General features: G+C 48.5%; 1 long non-coding RNA gene across 2 annotated transcripts; it reads left to right on the forward strand.

The window, feature by feature from the left end:
• Positions 1-904: 904 nt before the first annotated feature.
• On the forward strand, positions 905-8,279 carry LOC146753191 (uncharacterized). Of its 2 annotated transcripts, XR_014940159.1 has the most exons (5): positions 905-1,305; positions 2,711-2,798; positions 4,462-4,533; positions 4,974-5,128; positions 7,955-8,279. It is a non-coding gene; the product is annotated as an uncharacterized LOC146753191 (long non-coding RNA). The 2 variants fall into 2 exon arrangements; XR_014940160.1 differs by lacking the exon at positions 2,711-2,798.
• The last annotated feature ends 2,854 nt before the right edge of the window (positions 8,280-11,133 follow it).

Raw genomic sequence — 11,133 nt, forward strand, 5'->3', positions numbered from 1 at the left:
GTGGTTATTGCTCATTCTTTCTCATTTGCTGATTCTTTCTTTAGTGTTCCTTTTCCAAAGGAGATTCTGGTGATGGAAGCAGTTGAAGAAAGAACCAAAGCAGCTCTTGCCAAGAGTGCTTGAAGTCCCTGTGAAGAGAAGCAAAGAACTTGGGCTTCCTCTGGGATGCTCCCCACCATGTCTCAGGAAGGAGACCAACTGCTGTTCCACTTTCTGCTCTGTGTGTGGAAAGGTACGTCTGGGTTTCTTCTGCTTGTTTTTTCTTTCTTTTTCTGGCTTTGAAGGAGAAGGGGTGGAGCAAAGGGAGACCCACTGGTCATTTGTTACCTCAAGAACAGGATGGATTCTGCATTGACTGTGAAAAACCTGGGCTAGTAGCATGGGCATGTTTCAGGCTGGACTCTTCTTTGGCTGCTTGGTTTCCTTTTGGCTACAGGGAGACAGCTGTCTAAAGGTGTGTTTTCAAACCCACTCTCCAAAACCATGTTTCATTGTTGCAGGTGGTTCAGTGTGCTCTTGCAGTGCAGATGCTGTAGTTTGCTGTAGAATCTGAATGGTTTCTGTTCCTAGGAGAGGACTGGGAGGAGGTAGTGAGAAGAGAATTCAATGCCTGAGGTGTATCTTAGTGAGAAATGTTGGCATGAGGTGCTGAAAGTCTTGAGCTGTCAAAGGCCAGTGAGGCTCAGACTCCTTAACCTGCTGGAGCAGGGTGGAAGCAAGGAGTGGGCACTGCCGTCCCACAAGCGGCACTTGGTTCTGGTCTGCCAGGTCTTTGCTGGCCTGGATTTCTTCTGAGAAGTTTGTTGGAGCTGCTTGGAGTAGTGAAGGGTGGGGAAGAAGTGCTGCTCCAGAGCTAAGGCTCGGCTTGATCATTTTGGATGGATTTAACCATAGTATCTGAAGACATAGTTTCCATCAGAATGATCCCAGCATTGTGCAAGTGTCTCAGCTGAAGCCCCTGAGCAGATGTGTGAGACCACCCGCCTCCTCCAGATGAGCCATAGGAAAGCTGACTGTGCCCAGTAATTACAGCTTCTGCAGATTGAATGTGCTTCCAAGTGTTTTCCTTAGTGATCAATCATGTCCCAGCACTCTGAGATTCCATCTCTGTCACAATCTGGAGCATCTCTGCAAACCTTGGGTGCTCATTCCCACCAGAGTTTCTTCCTTTCTCTCTTTAGAATCAGTGTGGTGCAGTTCCCTGTGTTTGTGAGCAGCAGCCAGCAGGCTGCAAGAGATCCAATGGCAGCTTTCAGCACACAGAGGGATGTGATGGGGACAGACTGTCCTTACCGCCATGCATAAGTGAGTTTTTACCGTCCTCTCTCAAGAAGTATGAAAGAATAGAGTTTGAATGATACTTGTGAGCAGGTGCTGTGCTGTAGGGGATGTCAGGTAACCATTCCTATGGGGGTGTGGGAAGGAGCAGTGAAAGTGATGTATTAGTTTGTGTTTTGGCTGTTAAAGAGGAGTTCCATTTCTGGAAGCAAAACTATGGGCTAAGATGGAAAACAGAAGGGAGAAGGCTGATACCTGGATAGTGGGCTGAGCTTTGGTGACTGCAGCCATTTGCAGTAGAAGTTTTGCTGTTTTGCACAGTGGGGTTCAGAATGGGAGCTGATGATGAATGGGAGCTGCTCGAGGGACAGACTTCCATGTACAAGTTCCAGTGCCTCAATGACTTTCTTGTAGCGAGGAACCCCAAACTGAACATAAGACTTGAGGCGCAGCCTCCCCAGTGTTGAGTCCAAGGGGATGATTACCTCTCTGCTCCTGCTGGCCACACTATTTCTTAGACAGGCCAGGATGCCATGGGCCTTCTTGGCCACCTGGGCACACTGTTGGCTCATGTTCAGCTGAGCATCGACCAACAGCCCCAGGTCCATTTCCTCTGCACAGTCCTGCAGCCACTCAGCCCCAGGCCTATAGCGCTGCATGGGGTTATTGTGGCCAAAGTGCAGGACCTGGCACTTGGCCTGGGTGTACCACATCCCATTCACCTCAGCCCAGTGAGGTTGATCCAGCTTATCTAGATCTCTCTGAAGGGGCCTCCCTTCCCTCAGGCAGATCAACACCACCTCCCAGTCAAAAGACAAAAAGAGAAGAAAGCAGAAATGAAGAAGGCTTCTCTGAGAGCTGCCCCTGCACCTGCAGAGGTGAGTCCTTGTTATGGACAGACACAGCTCTTGTTGTCAGGGCCTCCATCTGTGAGACATGAATGAGACTGTAAAATCCTGAGGGAAGTGGTGTCCTGGTTCTGTACTTGCTTTTTTCCTTTGCAGTTTTTGAAGTGTTGCACAAAATGAAGGAGAAATCTCTAAAGCAGGTGGTCGGGATGCTGGCATGGTGATGTTACTTAGTAATTAGTGCTATTATTTTGTAGTATATTAATAGTTTGCTAATAAACAAAAAACAAGGGGGGGAGGAAGGCGTTCTGATAACAGAGGATGCTGAGAAGGCAGAAACACTGAATGCCTTCTTTGCTTCTGTCTTTAGTGAAAAGGCTCTCCCTCAGAAGTCCCAGACCCTGGAGGTTAATGAGAGAGTCTGGACAATAGGAGATTTCTCTTTAGTCAGGGAAGAGGTGGTCTGTGATTGCCTAGGAAACATTAATGTCCATAAATACATGGGATGGGTGCATGGGGTGCATCCACGGGTGCTGAGAGAACTGGTGGAGGTCACTGCTGAGCTGCTCTCTGTAATCTTTCAGAGGTCTTGGAGAACTGGGGAGGTGCCTGAAGACTGGAGGATGACCAATGTCACTGCAGTCTTCAAAAAGGGCAAGAAGGAAGAGCCAGGTAATTATAGGCCAGTCAGCCTCACCTCTGTCCCAGGGAAGGTGATGGAACAGCTTGTGCTGGATGCCATCTCCAGAGAACTGGGTGATAAGGAGGTTATCAGGAGTACTCAGCATGGGTTCACCAAGGGGAGGTCGTGCTTGACCAACCTGGTGGCCTTTTATGAAGATGTCACTAGCTGGGTGGACGGGGCTAGAGTGGTAGATGTAGTCTACCTTGATTTCAGAAAGGTTTTTGATACTGTCCCCCACGACATCCTTATAACAAAGCTGAGGAAGTATGGGATAGATGAGTGGACAGTGAAGTGGGTCGTGAACTGTCTGACTGGCAGAGTGCAGAGGGTTGTCGTTGGCGGTGCTGAGAGGGGATTTGATCCAGGTTTATAAATACCTGAGGTGTGGGGGCCATAGTGGCACGGCTGGTCTCTTTTCAGTAGTGCGTGGGGACAGGACTAGGGGTAATGGGCTGAAACTTCTCCATAGGAAGTTCCGCACAAATGTGTGCAAGAACCTCTTTACGGTGAGGCTGACGGAGCACTGGAACAGGCTGCCCAGGGAGGTGGTGGAGTCTCCTTCTCTGGAGATATTCAAGACCCGCCTGAACACCTACCTGTGCGACGTGGTGTAGGGAACCTGCCATGGCAGGGGGGTTGGACTCAATGATCACTAGAGGTCCCTTCCAACCCCTACAATTCTGTGATTCTGTTGGAAGGTGGGAATGCAAGAGAGAATATTGCGAGCAAAAGCTGTGGAGCGAGATAAATGGCATGAGAAAGCAAAGCTGAGAACTAAGGAAAGCTCCAGAAGAGAAAACAAAGTCCAGTAGGGCATATTTAGAGACAGGTGAAGCATCCATGAGTGCACTGAGGAGTACTAGGGTGCTCTGGAATGTCTCTTGGGCTCCCTACAGCACACATACTTGCTCTGGGGCATGTCTGGATGTCTGTAGAGCTAATTGTGGGGCCCTGAGAAACGTCTGGGGCACATTAGGGGGCACTGGCTTCCATGTGAGTGTTCCCAGGTTCCCAGAAGTCAACAGGGAAGCCTTTGGAGACCCCTTGGGAAGACTCAGTGGGGCCCTAGAGTGATGTAGCAGCTTGTGTTGGTTGCATCTGCTTGGCAGGGAAGCGATTTCCCTGGTGAGAGCTGAGTGACTGGAAGGTGATTTCCTTGGTTTAATTAATTTAATTACCTGGATTATAATTAAATAACACTGTTCAGCGTTCATTAAAGATTTCTTTTTTTTCCAAAGTACTTCAGTTGTGCAGCTGTAGCAGCTTTGCTAAGATATATCGAGTTTATTCAAAATTCCAGTGATGCTCCTAAAGCACTTGAAGTGCATTTGAGGGGGGGAGTGACAAAACAGCTCTGAGAGACACATCATCAGATCAGAACATTGGAACGGTAACTAATAGCAGAGATTCTGATAAGAATATTGAAGTTTTCAAATTACCTTTTCTTAAAGTTGTATTTCACCAAGTTTCATCAATGTGCACACTGAAGAGCTGACTTGTTATCTTTCTTTTTATAAAAAATCATGTGTTACAATTGAGAGCAGAAGTTATAGGATGGAACATTCTCCAAGTAAAGTGCAAAAGACATTTCTTCATAGTTCCAATTAATGTCTTATGTTTTGTTCAGACTCACTAAATGATGTATTTCAGGGTACATCATGTGGGAATATAAGAAGACTATTCAGAGCAGGAGCTGCAGAGCAAGATGAACGACATGAGAAGGTAAGGCTGGGAACCAAGGACACAGCTTTTGTGTCACTCAGCCACCTGTGGCAGAGGTCAGGATTTCTGCAGGGATGGGAAATCATCCCATCACTTAGTGCCTTACAAGGAGCTGAGAAGCTTTTCTTGCTCAAGTCCTGCTTCCAAGCTTAACCACCTACAATGAAGTAGATGTCACTTTGCTGGTGTCCTTCAATTCCGTGTCTGCATTTTCCCAAAATCAGGAGGTAACCAGCTGCAGTGAAGTGAGCGATTTCAGTGCCTGTTTCTGATGGTGGCAATGAGTTCAGAGGTCACACTTAATTGATGGTGCCTGTTTCCATTCTGACAAAGTCTGTAGTTGCAGCTGACTTCCTGAGGCTGCCATACGTGGTGGTGATGCAGCCTTGGGCTTCTTGGGGATTTGCATGACTCCCACCTTTCCTTTCTGTGTCTTGCAGGTCAGCTGGTGCTGGAAGCAGCCGGTATCTGAGTAGGAATGAAGGTGAGTGCAGGAGCAGCTGCTGAGGGGAGGAAGGAAGTCCATGCTAATGAGCTCTGGAGCATCTGCGGGTCTGGTACCAGAGGAGGCAGCAGTGATGCTGGAGGGCACGTGGTGAGTGCGTGGACAGGGTGGCACAAACGTGTGCGTGTGCTGAGGAGTTGGGTTGCACACAGGTGCACACAAAGGGGTGTTTGTGGAAGGTGTAGGCACGTACGTGTTCCCAGGGGTGGTTTGCACACGTCTGTGAATACAAAGGAGGGCACACGATGCGGTGTGTGCATGGAGGTGTGCAAAGCAGGCAGGGTGGCACACGGGTGTGCATGTGCACATGGATAGGGGAAGGCTGGGGTTACAGGTTGACCTGTGCTGAGGTGAGTGGGGGCTCACGGTGTTGCTCAGTGGTAGATTTGTTTACACTGAGTGCTAACAGGAAACTCGCACACCCTTTTTGTTTCAGCTGTGCCAGCGCTGTGATCCCTTGCTGCTGGGATGTGCTGTTGGAAGGATGGTGTGCATGCCGAGCTCCCATCACTTCCAAGCCCTACAATTCTGTGATTCTGTGAATCAAGTGTAGAGCAAAAGGGATGTTTGGGCCAGGTGACTGTAAGAAGGCTGGCTGCTTTGGATGGTGGCAGCTGATGGAAACAGGTGCTCTGGGGACCGTTCAGCTTTTAACAGAAGACAGGGGTCCTGCAGGAAGAACGACTAGGTTCTCAAAAGGCTTCAGACGTGCACACAGAGTACATCTGTCCTGCCGTGCCGTCTCTGCTTCTTTTTGATGAAAGCATTTTCATGACCACTTGTTGTGGCTGTTGCTTGTAGAAGGAGGAATGTTAGGTGCAGTTCTCACTGAGAACTTCTGCTAGGATTTCTGTGTAATTTGAATCATGAGTGTTAGCACAGTGAGTTGAAGGAGGGCCCCGGAAGCAAATTTGTTGCTGTTGAAGCACTGTGTGATGAGCAGGTGCGTGGTAAGACGTGCTGGCAGATGTTGAAGCCACTTTAAGATTGAGGTGAGAAGGAAAGGCGATGAAGGAGCTGATGGCAAAGAGCTTCCTTAGGAGGCTTGGTGCTTGCATGGGATTGTATCCGATCAACTTCTTGTGTGCTGGTGTCCATCTGTGGTTTGTGGAGCAGTTTTCATTCCAGGGTCTGTCTGGTAGGACTGTGGCTTGGGCCAGGCCAGGGCGAATCCAGTGTGCTTTACTCTCGTTCTTAGTGCTTGTTTTTGCTCAGGTGTCAATCCTCACAGAGCAAGGCCTGAGGGTGGGGTTTGCGGAGAAAGAGGACATGCAGGCCTTGTGTGACACCCACGGAGCTGCAGCGAGGCTGCATTGGTGTAAAACAAGGGAAATGCACAGAGATCTGAAGGTGGGTTTTGGGCTCGACTTATGCCAGAGGGGATGTGCGTGCTCCTTTACAATGTGCGTTTTCTGCCTACTGTATGGCAGGTGGGCTTGGAAAGTTGTTTCCGTGTTTCTGTTGTTGGGAGAAGCAGATATCAACTCTTCTCTCTATTGAAAGATTTAACAAAAGAGCCTCTCCTTGCTTCTTAGTGTATGAATCACAGAATCATAGAATCACCAGGGTTGGGAAAGACCTAAAAGAACAGTCCAACCGTTCTCTTATTACCAATAGCTCCCAATAAACCACGTCCTTCAACACAACATCCAGTCATTCCTTGAACACCCCCAGGTGGGATGGCTCCACCACTCCACATTCCAGTGCCTGGCCACCCTTTCTGAGAAGTAATATTTCCTAATGTCCAGCCTGAACCTCTCCTGCCGCAGCTTGAAACCATTCCCTCTAGTTCTATCAGTAATGACATGAGAGAAGAGGCCGACCCCCAGCTCACTGCAACCTCCCTTCAGGAAGTTTTAGAGAGCAATGAGGTCTCCCCTGAGCCACCTCTTCTCCAGGCTGGACATTCCCAGCTCCCGCAGCCTCTTCTCATATGGCTCCATTGTGCTCCAGACCCCTCACCAGCTTTGTTGCCCTTCTTTGAACACGTTCCAATGCCTCAGTGTCTTTTTTGCAGTGAGGGGCCACAAACTGGAAACAGAATTCGAGTTGTGGCATCACCAGTGCTGAGTACAGGGGGACAATTGCCTCTCTGCTCCTGCTGGCATCAGTGTTTCTGATACATACATTCTCATGTATGTAAGTGTCACATGTGTGACATCCTTTTTGATGGAGTTCCGTGACGGGAGTTCAGTGGATTTGAGAGCTGACTTGAAGCCTGTGGGCATCACCCAGGAGTTGGGGTGAGAGGATGAGGCGTAGGAACAGGAACCTCTTTGGTCGTTATTAACTCCCAACTTTTTGGTCAGGAATCTCTGTGTGTTTTTTTATCATGTAAAGAACAGAGTCATTGTGCAGCTTGTGAATGAATTGATTCACGCCTGCTGATTGGTGCTGTTCTCTACAGGGAGCTGCAGTGGAAATGGACACTTGTGGTCCACTGTCTGCCCCCCTCCCGCATGCCCAGATCAGCCAAGTTGTCAAGGCCTGGCTCTTGGTTGGTGAATTGTGCCAAGGTCAGAGAGTTGGATTTTCTGGGCTTTGAGACACGTCTTCCAGATGCACGTTGTGTTATTTCTGATGTGTTGACCTGTTGAGGTCCAGCCCCAAATGAGGATTCAAGTACTACCACCGCAGGAATGGTTTAGATTGGAATTGGAATGCAGAAGGCTGAAGCCAGCAGGAGCAGGGAATCCATCATCCAAGGGCTTGGTGCAGCTCTTCTTTGCTCAGTTGTGGAAGCATCGTAAAGTTGCTGGGCGGACAGGCATCACGTAGCCTGAGACTCAGCATGACTTGCAGCAAGTGGATGGGACGGTTGTGCTGTGTGTGTTATTCCATGACTGTCTTAGCCCTGCTCACTGACCTGCTCTTTCTCTCTCCTCTCCTCGCCCTCCACCCACTGCCTCGGTGCAGCTTTTGCTCTCATTTCATCCGAGCAAAGCGACAAGGAACTGCTGCAGATAGCTTGAGGTGATCTCACTGCCAGGTACGTGCCATGTTTTGTCCCCCCCGCATGGTTTTGCAGGCCGTGTGGCACCGTGTTTAGTAACACAGCCTCATGCAGCTTTGATGTGACCCTGGTCACGGGTGGGTTTCTTCACTGCCCTGCAGCTCAGCCCTCAGAAGGGCTGTCTCTCAGAATGGCCGCCCTAGACCCCGTCCCCATCTCTGCTGCCCTCCCCGTCCCTTCAGCCGTTCCCGGTTCGGGCCGGGCGACACCGGGCAGGTGGGTGAGCGGAGCGGGGCAAGATGGCGGTAGGGAGTGAGGTGTGAGGGGCAGGGCGGGGCCTAACGGGGGCGGGGGGCGGGGCTAAGGGGAGGGGAGAGCGGGGATTTGTGGGAGAGGGAGCCAATAGGAGGTAGAGAGGAGTTGGGCACAGGGTGATGTTAACACCCCTTTGTGACGTCATAATGCCCCTTTGTGATGTCATAATGCTTCTTTGTTACATCATAATGCCCCTTTGTGACATCATAATGCCGCCTTTGTGACGTCATAATGTCCCTTTGTGACGTCATAATGCCCCTTTGTGACGTCATAATGTCCTTTTCTGATGTCATAATGCCGCTTTGTGATGTCATAATGCTCCTTTGTGACGTCATAAAGCTCCTTTGTGACGTCGTAATGCCCCTTTGTGACATCATATAGCTCCTTTGTGATGTCATAAAGCTCCTTTGTGACGTCATAATGCCCCTTTGTGACATCATAATGTCCTTTTGTGATGTCATGAAGCTCCTTCGTGATGTCATAATGCTTCTTCGTGACGTCATAATGTCCCTTTGTGACGTCATAATGCCCTCTGTGACGTCATAATGCGCCTTTTGACGTCATGATGCCCTTTGTGACATCATGAAGCTCCTTTGTGACATCATAATGCCCCTTTGTGACGTCATAATGTCAGTTTCGGATGTCATAATGCCCCTTTGTGATGTCATAATACCCCTTTGTGACGTCGCAGTGCTCCTTTGTGATGTCATAAAGCTCCTTTGTGACGTCGTAAAGCCCCTTTGTGACGTCATAAAGCTCTTTTGTGATGTCATAAAGCTCCTTTGTGACATCATAATGCCCCTTTGTGACATCATAATGCCTTTTGTGACATCATAAAGCTCCTTTGTGACATCATAATGCCCCTTTGTGACATCATAATGTCCTTTTCTGATATCATAATGCCCCTTTGTGATGTCATAATACCCATTTGTGACGTCATAATGCTCTTTGTGACATCATAAAGCTCCTTTGTGATGTCATAAAGCTCCTTTGTGATGTCATAATGCCCCTTTGTGACATCATAATGTTCTTTTGTGATGTTATAATGCCCCTTTGTGATGTCATAATGCTTCTTTGTTACATCATAATGCCCCTTTGTGACGTCATAATGCCCCTTTTTAAAGTCATAATGCCCCTTTGTGATGTCATAATGCTTATTTGTGACGGCATAATGCCCCTTTGTGACATCATATCACCCCTTTGTGATGTCATACTGCCCCATATGAAGTCCAGACAGAGTCAAAACTTATGGACCTGCACGAGGATCACTTTCAAGACAGTCGCTCTGTTGCTTCAAGCTTATTTGCTTCGTCCTGCCGCCACTCTACTACCAAATATCAACAACCTCTTTCATGATTGAACTTGCAAACATTTCACACTAACCCTTGTGTTTCTATGCCTTCCTAGGTGACTTGAGCCCTTGTCAACCCCAATGATCCAAACCAAGTAGTGATGTGCAGTGTGTTTCCATCAATGGAGAGTTCTTATTAAGCACAAATCGCTGCAATTCGGATGACAGCCTTCCACATGGTAACAGTGATGGACACAAGGGGCTCATCCACGTTCATGCTCTCATATCTCCTGGCTCTGCTGAAGCTCCTGACCTGAGCCTGCCAGACACCACAGTCACCTGCCTGGATTGTGACCCAGTGCCTTTGCAGTGCTGCCCATCCCAAGCACAGCCCGAGTGCCCCAACAGCAGCACCACCATGCAGGAGCAGGTCAGCATCAGTGAGGTGAAGCTGAGCATCTTAGATGGGGACTTAGAGTCAGGCTGCCAGTCCCAGGCACCAGGCAGCAGCACCAGCTCTGAGCCACTCTCATCTTGACAAGAGGAGTCCCATCTTCACCCTTGACCTCTCAAGTCCTCCTGTCTTTTATTGAATAAAGTCACTCTCATGCTCAATCATCGCCTTGGCTGCATTCCGAGTCTTCATTCACAGGGATTGGGATGAATGCAACAAACAGCAAGGCAGCTCAGCTTGCAATGCTATGGCTGTGGGGTTCGTGCAGGCAGAGCTCTGGGTTCCCATTTTGCCTGGCTTTAGGATGTCAGCAGCATTTTGTATGGGAGCAAATAATCTCTAGCATCCAGGTTGCTGCTCATGATAATCCCAGTCTTCCTGGCTGTCGCTTTGTGATACCTTTCAAAGCCTTTTGATACTCTTTGATGCCTTGGCTGCTCCCTAACACCTCTGTCCTCCTGCCATGTTGACTCATGTCTCCCACTTTGAAGCCACATGATTTCTCTAATTGTTTGTAAAGGAAAGAATTTCCTCAGCCTTTGTGAAAGCCAGCCTAAGTATCAAAATGGACCTGAGCCCATGCTCAGGAGCAGCAGTTACTGGTTACTGAATGCCTTTAATGCTTGTGGTGCTTTACAAAGTTCAACTTGCTGAGTATCATACTGCTTTCACATTATATCTAATGCAAATTTTAGGAACCCACTGCTGGAGGCAATGGAACAGAAAGGTATGGGGTAAGGGCACAGTAGGTTTTGTATCCAGACACCTGTGATGCAATCCACAGACAGATGGTATGTATTGAACTGTCTTACTAACACAGTATTCCTTGGCAATATGATTGATGGTTGGACTTGATCTTTTGAGGTCTTTTCCAACCTTAATGATTCTTTAATTCTGTGAATACTGAAGACTTCTTTTCAGTATGGCTAGGAAAACACTGGCTAAGTTGTTTGGTTTGCATATATGAAGTTGGGACTGCCAATGGCACAGCTGTGTCATTAGAAAGGGTGGCAGGAATACCCTGAACACGTCTACTCCCTTTCTGTCTTCTCCATCTCAACTCATGCTCCCTGTGACACTAA

This window comes from Coturnix japonica, unplaced genomic scaffold (assembly GCF_054131305.1).
Source record: "Coturnix japonica strain WE unplaced genomic scaffold, WE-NBRP24 Scf039, whole genome shotgun sequence".
Classification (NCBI taxonomy): Eukaryota; Metazoa; Chordata; class Aves; order Galliformes; family Phasianidae; genus Coturnix; species Coturnix japonica.